The sequence below is a fragment of the Salvelinus fontinalis genome, chromosome 23 (genome assembly GCF_029448725.1).
Source record: "Salvelinus fontinalis isolate EN_2023a chromosome 23, ASM2944872v1, whole genome shotgun sequence".
Classification (NCBI taxonomy): Eukaryota; Metazoa; Chordata; class Actinopteri; order Salmoniformes; family Salmonidae; genus Salvelinus; species Salvelinus fontinalis.
Genome location: NC_074687.1, coordinates 37,122,083 through 37,132,555, shown reverse-complemented (window position 1 = coordinate 37,132,555; position 10,473 = coordinate 37,122,083). Strand labels below are relative to the sequence as shown.

The window sequence follows — 10,473 nt, the reverse complement described above, 5'->3', positions numbered from 1 at the left end:
ATATAGTACCAATGTCCTTTTCCCTCTCTGCACCATACTTGGAGCAGTTATTTTGTGCATATCAAAACTACAATATAATAGCATTGGTATTCAACAGTTCAACAATTTACTTTCTGTGACGTACTAGATGCCTTGTTAAAGATTGATGTAAAATAAATCCACTGGGGCTGATATGTTTGATCCATTTTTCTGCCCCCTTGATTGCTGAATAAATAACCCATATTTTTTACCTGATGATTATATCTCGTCCTATCCCCAAGGTTTGGAAGACTGCCCATGTACTGCCCCTTCACAAAGGTGGTGACCCTTGCCTTTCTTGCCTAGCTAAAATCTTAGAATCCTTGATTAATTCTCAGCTAATATCTTTTTTTTTTTTATCTTTGAAAGCTATTCTAAATGTACATCAGTCAGGTTTTAGACCAGGTCACGGCACTATCTCTGCTGCATCCCTAGTTATAAATGATGTGGTTAACTATATGGATAAAAGTTAACATCGTGCTGCCCTCTTCATTGACCTGTCAGAAGGCTTCCAATATGTTGACCACTCACGGCTAGTTCAGAGGCTTTCCTCAATTGGCCTAGATCAGGATGCATGTAACTGGTAAAAAATTAATTGACATAGAACTCAACGCATATCTACTGATGGTGTTAGATCAGGTTTCCTGGATATTACGAAAGGTGTCCCGTAGGGGTCGATTCTGGGTCCTGTACTATCTACTGTTTACATGAACAATATTGACTTGTCTGTAAAAAAAATTGTAACCTGCAATTTAATACCGATGATACTATTGTGTATGCCATTGCCCCTATGGTTGACCATGCTCTATCTGAACGACAGTCTGCCTTCATTGTATTACAGAAAAACTTTATTGACCTGAAATTAGTATTGAATGCAGGTTAAACTAAGTACTGTATCTGTTGTTCTCAATGATTTAAGCATATGTACTTTGAATGGTGTCCATATTGATTGTGTCCCTACTTACAAATATCTGGGCATCTGGATAGATGAAAAGCTGTCTTGTACAAAGTATATTGACGAGTTAGTTAAGAAGCTGAGAATAAAAATGGGCTTCATCTATCTTCTTGCTAATAGTAGAAATCTGATTATTCAGTTGTCATTCTTATCGGTCCTAGACTATAATGACATCATCTATATGAATGCAGCTGCCACTTCATTAAAGCCTTTAGATGGAGTTTATCACAGTACTCATCACTTTATTACAGGCAACAATTTTTGTACTCACTGCATTCTCTACCAGAAAGTTGGTTGGTCCTCTTTGATGTCACGTAGGTTGATACATTGCTATGTTTTAAAAAGCCCTTTTACAAAAAGTCCTACTGTACCTAACATCTTTACTAAACTTTAGACATACAGTACGAGTTACCACACAGGGTGTCAGGGATGGCTAACTCTGGAAATTCCTTTGGTCTCTACTGAGTTAGATAAATCAGATTTTAGTGCACCTTATCTTGCACCTTATTTGTGGAACAATCTTCAAAATGTTTTGGTGCCTAGGGCAATTCAGAAAGCTGTTTGAGGACCTTATTACTCATGTGTTTGTTTTTTATGACCATGTTTTCCTTTCTGCTTGCATTTGATGTGTGTATTTTCTCTAATTCATGTAATTCTCGCTTTCTCTAATCCCCTCTCGCACGCACGCACGCACACACTTATGCAAATTGACAGAGATGAATTGAGAAATGCTCAGCTGTTTACATTTTAGTTTGTTTGGCTTCATCATCTTGATTGTGATGGGCTACGGAATCTTTCTTCTGCATTTTAAGCTCCTCTTTGTCTGATTCTTTCTTACCACCTTCGTCCCTGAACTGGGCCTCGATCTCTGCAGGGTCCATGTAGGTATAGAAATAGGCCATGATGGAGAAGATGACACACTGCCACTAGGAGGGAGGCGAAGAGGACAAACTCTGCCCACTGCAGGAGGAAACAACACAAAGATTTGAACAGATCTGGCCCTTGAGGTATCCTTCATGGGCACTGAATACTTCAGCTCTTTCACCCATAGAGTCAGGGCTGACTCGCCCTATACACGGACCACATGCTGCAGGAGTGCTATGAGTGTTATGAGAGAGTTATCTTTAGAGTGTAGTGTAGTGTCACTGTACCTGTTCTTCGATCTGTGCAATCTCAGCCACAATAAGGACAATAAAGTTGCCAATAGCTACAGTGAACAGCCAGCCTTCTTGTAGCACTGCCTTCATATTGCTCGGTGCCTTTGAAGAAAGAAATATAGCTTGGTAAATTAGGATGCAAATTGGAGTACAGCCACCCATTATTTTACAACTGAAAATTCAAGAGATTACTTTATACTTTCCCCTGTTGTTGGGCAGATCAAAATGATTCAAGTTCAGCACAGGGCCTAAAAGATGACTACATGTAGACTAGAATTGAATCAAGGGAAACCGGTTGCTGAGATTTACTGGGATTTACTGCCCAAAACCAATCCCTTTTTCATGATAACTGCTAGAAACTGGTAAATTATGATAAATTATTTATATGAACAGCATGGAGTGAAATGGAACTGTTAAATTATATGTGATGTCTAAATCTGGCTTCTCTACGGCCTCTGCATGATGAATCATCAATGCTCATGGTGGGGACAGACAGCCCATCTCAGTATGGAGCGCAGTTCACAATGAATGTAGACCTATCATCTATCTCATCATGGTAACTTTTATTCTTGTGACAGGTAGGTCTGCATTTGCTGCAGCATAGTCTATGCTACAGTAATATAAAGACGGAATGCCCGTCAAATTTATCCATCTCCATCTGGATTTAGGGGGTCACCTTATTTTTCTATTGTAAAGAGTTTTAAAACAGCCTATCACTTGAATATCGTTGCTTTAAATCAGTGCACGTGCGAGCACTCTCTCACAGTCTTTCTCTCCATCAACTTTTTCTCTCCATGATTCAAATTGCATCCAAAATAGATCATCCTGTTCTGGATTGATATATAGGCCTATATAAAGATGTTCTAGCCTACCACTTTCAGGTAGTACATTAAATTCACTATTCACCTTATATTTATCTAATTAATGATGGGTTATGCATGATAAGCTTCTAATTTATAGCCGTCTCTTGTGCAATATGCACACACCTGTGCTCTAAAACAGCTTGCTGGACATTATGTATTTTTTGCATTTCTTATACCAATAGACTATTCGAAGAGGGAGGCAATCTCTTGTTTGCTGAATGTTAAATACAGCAGACAATATAACTCACAGGATGGTTTGAAAGAAGAGCAAACGCACGACGGCGCTACGCTATAGCAGTTATTCCTTCTGACCCATAACCATTCCATCTTCAAAAAGAGAAGGCCTTCTGCATCTTTATTCTGACCCATAACCATTCCATCTTCAAAAAGAGAAGGCCTTCTGCATCTAATTCTGACCAATAACCATTCCATCTTCAAAAAGAGAAGGCCTTCTGCATCTAATTCTGACCCATAACCATTCCATCTTCAAAAAGAGAAGGCCTTCTGCATCTAATTCTAGTCCTATATTATTCAAGGATGTCATTAGAATGATGAAGATAAGGACATCGAAACGTATTTAATTTAACTGTTGAAAGCCAGGAAGGAATGAAGTAACGATAGAGCGAGAAAGAGGAGGTAGGCTAATAACATTAGGGAAAATAGTATGAAAGGTATACAGTATCAGTTACAAGTTTGGACACACCTACTCATTTAAGGGTTTTTCTTTATTTGTAATATTTTCTACATTGTAGAATAATAGTGAAGACATCAAAACTGTGAAATAACACATATGGAATCATATAGTAACCAAAAAAGTGTATTTTATATTTGAGAAGTATCAAAGTAGCCACTCTTCGCCTTGAAGACAGCTTTGCACACTCTTGGCATTCCGTCACCCAGCTTCATGAGGTAGTCGGAATGCATTTCATTTAACAGGTGTGCCTTGTTAAAAGTTAATTTGTAGAATTTCTTTCCTTCTTAATGCATTTGAGCCAATCAGTTGTGTTGTGACAAGGTAGTGGTGGTATACAGAAGATAGCTCCATTTGGTAAAGACCAAGTCCAGAACAGCTCAAATAAGCAAAGAGAAACGACAGTCCATCATTACTTTAAGACTTTAAGGTCAGTCAATACGGAAAATTTCAAGAACTTTGAACGTTTCTTTAAGTGCAGTCGCAAAAACCATCATGGTCGAATTGCAGCAAAGGAACCACTACTGAAGGACACCAATAATAAGAAGAGACTTGCTTGTGCCAAGAAACACGAACAACGGACATTAGACTGGTGGAAATCTGTCCTTTGGTCTGATGAGTCCAAATTTGACATTTTTGGTTTCAACCTACTCTGTGTTTTTGTGAAACGCAGAGTAGGTGAAAGGATGATCTCTGGATGTGTGGTTTCCACCGTGAAGCATGGAGTAGGTGGTGTGATGGTGTGGGGTGCTTTGCTGGTGACACTGTCTGTGATTTATTTAGAATTCAAGGCACACTTAACCAGCATGGCTGCAGGAATACGCCATCCCATCTGGTTTGCACTTAGTGGGACTGTCATTTGTTTTTCAACAGGACAATGACACAACACACCTCCAGGTTGTGTAAGGGCTATTTGACCAAGAAGGAGAGTGGTGGAGTGCGGCATCAGATGACCTGGCCTCCACAATCACCCGACCTCAACCCAATTGAGATGGTTTGGGATGAGTTGGACCGCAGAGTGAAGGAAAAGCAGCCAACAAGTGCTCTGCATATGTGGGAACTCCTTCAAGACTGTTGGAAAAGCATTCCTTGTGAAGCTGGTTCAGAGAATGCCAAGAGTGTGCAAAGCTGTCATCAAGGCTATTTGAAGAATCTCAAATATAAAATATATTTTGTTTTGGTTAACACTTTTTTGGTTACTACATTATTTCAAATGTGTTATTTCATAGTTTTGATGTCTTCACTAATATTCAACAATGTAAAAAATAGGAAGCCAAAGAAAAACCCTTGAATGAGTAGGTGTGTCCAACCTTTTGACTGGTACTGTAGGTCATACTGAACCAGACTTACACATTCAAGCACAACAGTTCAGTCGAGTAAAGTCTTAAGTGAATGACAATATATACAGAATACATTATGGAATTTTATTGAATAGTTTGGGGTAGGCCTCGTCTCCGAGGAATGCTCCTCAGAGCCAGATGCTGATGACAGGTTGCCCTGGACAGCTGGCATCGGAACCCAATGGGAGAACGGGGACCCTGATGAAGGGCCTTCAGTTGGTGGTGGTGGGGTGGTGGAAGGTCATTGGAAGACTTTTGCTGCAAAACATCAAGTGGGAGATGAGGTTTGAGATGACATATAAATACTCCCCTAGATTCACGCCCATTGGTTGAAAGAAAGGGAAGTGATTATTGCATGAGTTAGCCCATAGGTTAATCAGCAACCGTGGTGGAATTGCCTTAGTGTGCCATGCTTATAGGCCGAAGTTAAATAGGTGGATGACATTCCGAACACTTGCTAATAGTAAAGGAGGAGGAGAAACATGACGCTAAGCTGATGAGGTAACATTATAACGACCACCATAGAAATACCTGCTATGCTGATGAGTGAGAGAAAGTGATATGAGTTATGAGTTTACTTGATGAATGAAAAGTGACGATCCATTCAGACCAGCCTTACTGCTTGAACTTTCATAACTACATGATACCTTTCCATTCACAACCATAACAGTAGACCCTTGCATAGTAAAACAGTTTCCCACAATAGCCTCAGGCGTGTGTCCATCCATGGAGAGTGAGGCCATCACACAAGCCCTAGGGGAAACATTTGAAGGAGCGACAGGGGGGGAGAGAGAGGGAGAGAGAAAGAGATTACACATTTTTTAGTTATCTGAACTGGTTTTTGAAGCTTTGGATGGTCTGGACAGAGAGTGCATTTGGTATATGCAGGAAATAACTGTGTAGCATACTCAGTTGGTGTTTAAAAACGGATTACTTCTTCTGGGAGGTTGCCTGGAACTTTTTCCTCAGTGTATATATCGAACAATGCATTCCAAGTCATTGGTGAGCGGACAGATGACATCATTTTGGGGTTCTTGTGGGGAATCAGTCTGTCTCAAATAAGTGCAATTTTCCCATGTTTTTTTTGTGATGGCAGGACATGCCAAACAATGCCAATTGTTATTGTTTGTGTTGTAGGTCACTTTACCTCTGCCAAGCCGACTAAAATGCTTTATTACGTGCTCATGGATTGACAGACCGATCTGTTATGGGGATTCACCAAATTGGACCAAAACAGAAAATGGTACATGAGCTTTCTGGGGCAGCTTTTTGCCTCTTTAGGCAAGTTGCCTTTTTAGTTTCTCCCACAAATGTGCATGCAACCGATTCATTGAAAACTGTTGTTTCAAGAAATTCTTCAGACTGTGTGTGTTCACAGTAATCAAGTGAACGGACATGTTCACACTGACTGAAGGGCAGATTACTCCTTTGTGCAAAGAAACGATACTGTCGACACTCCTCTAACTCGCACCTGATGGAATGACTTTTGGGTGTATGGGTACTGAAAATCCTTTCAGTTTTATTTAAATGCTAATATCCTATTTGTAGCATCTACACAGATGCTTTTTAGATGGCTTGTGACTGTTAAAATCTTTGGAAGTGTCTGTATGTTTTCGGGTTATGTGGGTAGCAAAATTACTTTTAAAACCTCTTAGTTGTAAAGTCCCCTGTTTAGGGGACCTGCGTGGTTCTGGTATCAGTTCCAACCAAAATTTTTATTTACAATTAGATCTGTGGAAACCATGGATCAAAATGACTTGCATTGTTTCCCACGGACACAGACTATATTTTCTGACCCTTTATAACGTAGGATGTGAAATCTGAAATCACCTGAAGCTGGGATGTCCCTCCCTACACTTTAATTCGCTCTTCCGACTGTCCACCAACTCCTGGCTGAACCATATGTCACAGCCACTGACAAAGCATGTGCCTGCAATTGTTACATCAAAGGGCACCAGGAGAGAGTCGTTTCATCATGGTAGCACATTCAGAGATTGATTTATAGCCATTAATCTCAAATAATTCATAGATTAAAAAAAAACACTTTCTGTTTGTCATAGACAACCAAGCAGGCATGGAGGGCAGTGTAGATGACGTAACAAGAGAAGCCCCTTGAGACGACAGCAGGTGAATTGTCATGTTAATTCCCCTAATTTTTTCAGACTGGAGGCAGTGATAATGGCCATCTGTCCTACAGTAGCGGTGCATGGGTAAAATCACCAGAGAAGCCAAGTCAGGGGGAAAAATCCATATTACAACCTGTGTTGTGATAATTGCGTTGTTTGGTCTATAATATCTTGTTAGTTCATATGTCTTGACACCGTGGTATATATGGCTAAAGCTGAGACAATAAGGAGACAGCAGCAGAATAAATTCAACCACACCTTTGTTTCATCACAAAACCGGAAAGCAACATCTGTCCGGTGAAGTCCACAAAACATATTGCATGTAACAAACAGTTACATGACCTACAGCATGGTCAATAGAGTTCATGTTTTCGACATTTCTGACTACTAAACAACTACTGATTTAGAGCCACGGAGAGTTAACGCAAGTAGCAAAGAAAACAGGCACTACTGTCACTATTCGAGCACCATTTCAACTTCAACATCATCTAATCACCTATGCTTAGTCTAATAGTGACAACTAAAATATACCAAAAATGATTTAGTCCAATCAACGTAAACTAAATATGGCTGTCCATATGTACTGATTTCTGCTCGTAGCCTAACTTTATTTCATGGGCAGCGATGCGCAGGGTCTTCTAATTAACATTAGCCTACTACATCTAGCTTCCTGTTGAACTTCAATACTCTCAGGCCAGGGGCACAATGTATGAATTTATGGTTTGATCAGAACCGGCATTATAATCCTTGGCCAGCATTAAACCACAAGTCCAAATCCCTATCTCCATCTATGGCTAATTTAGGAAAGGGACAATTTTAGCTAGCTAGCCAGCCACCGGAGAACAACAACACAACGAGATGATGCAACAATTCAATTTTGTTCTGTCAATGGCTTCTGATGTGTTGTGATTGGTGTGAAGCCCTTCCCTTGACACTTTTTTGGGTACACCAGTACAATTCACAGCTGACCTCACTCAGTTTAGCTCAACGCTGATTGGCTATTATTTTATAATTTTTTTATCAAGGGAGGCCAAATACTCGCTGGCGTCCCTTGCATTCAATGCTACAGGCGGCAACAATGTCATACTCTTTTTGATCAGACAGCATCAGGTAGACGGGCTACACATACTGAGACAGATGGGCGCTGTTTCGTTTGCTCGGATGCTTTATCTGGTGAGATACAGTCAAGCCAATTGAAAGACATTTATGAAACACAGAGACGAAAGATACACTATTTTGTATGTTTTTGTATGTTTTTCCTTGTACATTTTGTGGGGGCTGTCCTGGCTTCCCTTAGCACCATGCCACTGCTGTCCTGCAGTCCAAATTGCATTTGCAAATATTTTTATCTAGATAAAAAGACAGAGAAATTAGTGAAACACCGCTTGACAAGAATGATAATACAATCTACAAGACTACATGATTAAAACATCAGCATACCAGACACTGCCTTTTTTGCACATATACACTGTGTAAAAAAACATTAGGAACACCATCCTAATATTGAGTTTTCCCCCCTTTTGCCCTCAGAACAGGCTCAGTGCGTCACGACATGAACTCTACAAGGTGTTGAAAGCATTCCACAAGAATGCTGGCCCATGTTGACGCCAATAATTCCCACAGTCGTGTCAAGTTGGCCGGATGTCCTTTGTGTGGTAGACTATTCTTGATACACAGGGGAAACTGTTGGCGTGAAAAACCCAGCAGCATTGCAGCTTTTGACACACTCAAACCAATGCACCTTGCACCTACTACCATACCCCGTTCAAAGACACTGAAATCTTTCATCTTGCCCATTCACCCTGAATGGCACACATACACAATCCATGTCTCAATTGTTTTAAAGCTTAAATATCATTATTTAACCCAGCTCCTCCCCTTCATCTACACTGATTGAAGTGGATTTAACAAGCGACATCAATAAGGGATTATTGGATTCACCTGGTCCGTCTATGTAATGGAAAGAGCAGGTGTCCTTAATTTAATGTTTTGTACACTCAGTGTATGGCTCAATAGATTGGCCTTATCAGCGGGCCTTTTTCTGGTGCAAATGATTCAATATCTTATGTCTTCCCATAGTTGGATAGCTAGTAATTGAATAAACTAGTTAACACAACTAGCTAGTGTGGATGTGCGTTGACTTCCTTGAGTCAGTAGCAATGTTACAGTAGCTAGCAGGTTGGCTTAAGTATTGCAAAGAAATTGAAGGCGACCCACCACTTGATGAACTGAAAGACAGTGAAATCTCTTAGTAGGGCTCTATTCAATCTGTATCTCTGAAACGTTACAGATTGCGCAATATAAATTGTCACACCCTGATCTGTTTCACCTGTCTTTTTGACCGTCTCCACCCCCCTCCATGTGTCAGGTGTCACCCATCTTCCCCATTATATTTATACCTGTGTTATCTGTTTGTCTGTTGCCAGTTCGTCTTGTTTGTCAAGCCAACCAGCGTTTTTGTGTCAGCTCCTGCTTTTCCCCAGTCTCTCTTTTCTCGTGCTCCTGGTTTTTGACCCTTGCCTGTCCTGACCCTGTACCCACCTGCCTGACCACTCTGCCTGAGCCTGCATGCCGTCCTGTACCTTTGCCCCACCTCTGTACTACTGACCTCTGCCTGACCTGACCCTGAGCCTGCCTGCCGTCCTGTACCGTTACCGCTGTCCTTGTAATAAACATTGTTACTTCGACACAGTCTGCATCTGGGTCTTACCTTGATACCTGATAATAAATGTTTAATTACTTTATGATTGAGCCAACATATGCCACGTTTACCGTGAATCCAGTCTTTTCTAACACAGGATCATTGTCTTTAAATTTCAATCACAGTAATGCTGAACTTCCTCGATCCCGATTGAAAAGAGCCCCTAGGCATACATTAGGCTATGACAAAAATGTTGACATTTTGTGAGCAATAAAATGCAAATTGTCTGCATAATCTTGTCATCCTGAAGTCTGCGACCTGCCAGCTCAGATTACATGAGTTTTCTCACATTGCAACCTGTCTGCTCGGCCCCTCACCTGTCCTGTGATTTCCAGACATATCGTGGCTAAGGCTATGGTAGTCATGAAATTTTGTCAGCCAGTTATTGTCATGCAAAAGTGAATGGTCAATATGACGTCTGCATTGGCCATGTAGCATTTACGGTAAAATGACCTCTGCAGAAGTCAGGGCATTCATACTTGAGCTTCAAGGAAGTTGCCAAGGAAGTGAGTTTTTGTTTATACAAGACCTCCCGCCCCCACCTACCATCAACCAATCATGTCAATGCGGAGCTATACAGAGCCTTCCGCATTGTTACAAAATTTGAGAAGCACACGGCGAT

The 10,473-nt window shown here is 40.8% G+C and overlaps 1 pseudogene; it reads right to left on the bottom strand.

The window, feature by feature from the left end:
• Nucleotides 1-1,713: 1,713 nt before the first annotated feature.
• On the bottom strand, nt 1,714-7,517 carry LOC129821489 (solute carrier family 15 member 1-like; annotated as a pseudogene).
• Nucleotides 7,518-10,473: the final 2,956 nt, after the last annotated feature.